The sequence below is a fragment of the Papilio polytes genome, unplaced genomic scaffold (genome assembly GCF_000836215.1).
Source record: "Papilio polytes unplaced genomic scaffold, Ppol_1.0 DF824002.1, whole genome shotgun sequence".
In the NCBI taxonomy this organism is placed as follows: domain Eukaryota; kingdom Metazoa; phylum Arthropoda; class Insecta; order Lepidoptera; family Papilionidae; genus Papilio; species Papilio polytes.
In genome coordinates, this window is record NW_013525202.1 from 532,234 (window position 1) to 534,169 (window position 1,936).

The following is a 1,936-nucleotide window of genomic DNA, read 5'->3' on the forward strand; positions in this document are numbered from 1 at the left end:
ATTTAATTGATACTGTCGCTTTAAACTCAGAGCAACACTTCTCGTCAGGACTCAGGTTGCGCGCCAATCTATCCATACTTCTAGTGACATTTACAGCTGTCAGCTAGGGACGTGACGTTTATGCCGATAATCTAGAGTTGCCCAACTCTACAGCACGGTAATTTTGTTCCTTACATTACATATATGTTTAAATTTTTATATATAATAAATTAATTGTATATTTTTTAATAATACATGTATTGCCAATACTGCACTCTGCACCGTTAGTCTCCATAGCCCATATACGATATACACAGGTTGCTTGAAATGTGATATTTTTTTAATGTATATTGCACCCACGTCGCGCGGGGGGTATGGGCAGCAATGACAAGTCGCACCAAAGCACACAATATCCGGTTTGTCAAAACATCCGCATTTTAGAATGAATCCGGATTATCCTTTGATCCGTCACGTGAATTTTAAATACAATAAACAACTACGTTTTCCTGTAGAAAATGTTACAGGATTTTTAGGCGTTTTAAACTGGAAATTGCAGTTGTAAATTGTAACACAACCGTTTTGTAAATCATTTATGTTATAACCTATAAAGTTGGGATGCCGCCAATTTTGACATTCGGCGAATTTTTTCCCTTACGTTCAGAAATTAAACACCAATTACGTTTTGAAATCTAACTTTCATATGAGAATTCAATTAAAATACACTTGAATTTTGTTTTTATGAATGTAATGATTCATTCCCATTGTATATACCACGATTTTCGCTAATTTGATAATTTGAAAAAAAAATGTAAATTTTTTGGCTGTTAGTTTACTTTTCTTTGTCAATAAAATTGTATTATCTGTAAAATGAATCCTTGGAATTATTTTGTATAGTTTGTTAAGTATGAATGTTGTAAAAAGATTTTTTTGGTTTATAAGTTTTTGTAAAAATATCGTAAGATGTCTAAAGATATTGCGAATCGAAAAGCCGTATTATGTTGTTTTGAATTACGCACTTGTATTTAATAACAATTATATTATAATATTGTGTATTTTAAATTTAAAAAAGTTTTTTTTTTGTAATTGAAAAAAATTTTCATTTACGAGTTTTGAACCCGTTTTAAATTTGAAATGGAAGTAAATATATTGTAAAGGCTATTCGATTTCACATTACATCCAAGGATTGGAAATTTCAAAATAAATATTTTGGAATCTTAAGTTGTTTTTTTTATTATCCTTATGTTAGTTAGGATAGATTTATTTACTCGCAGATATACAGATTCCTTGGTTGAAAATATGACGATTTGACCTAACTTACCTCTATACAAAGTTCTTTAGGACGCTAGAGGGCACTAAAGTTTGTTAAATATTTTACATTATGTCAAATACCTCAAAAATCGGAACCATGGTTTTTATTTTATTTTTTATACCAATATAAAGAGGAAAGGTTTGTATTTTTGTATGTATTGAAATAACCCGAAAACTAGTGGACAATTATAAAAAATCACCAATATAGAGCTACGTTATCATAACATAGACTATATTTTTGACCGACTTCCCAAAAGAAGGAGGTACTCGATTCGTCTGTATGTTTTTTTTTATGTGTGTTACGGCATAACTCCGCCGCTAGTGGACCGATTTTGATAATTCATTTTTTATCCGAATGGAAATGCTTGCAGGTGGGTCCCATTTTTTTGTGTGATTTTTGGAGTCAAAGACTACGACGTAGTTAAATAGTTTAGCTCAAAATCGCGCGACGAAATTTCGGGTCATTTTTGCTTTCTTTGCTGACGTAGCCTAAACTATAAGACCTCTATAAAAATGATGTATGGAAGAATTGTAGCCCTTTAAATTTGCTAAATAAAAGTCTATCTATTAAGGTTGTCGCACAATAACCACTTTTATCATAAAAATATCGCTCGAAATCTATACCCCACTTTAAACGCTATTACTCGTG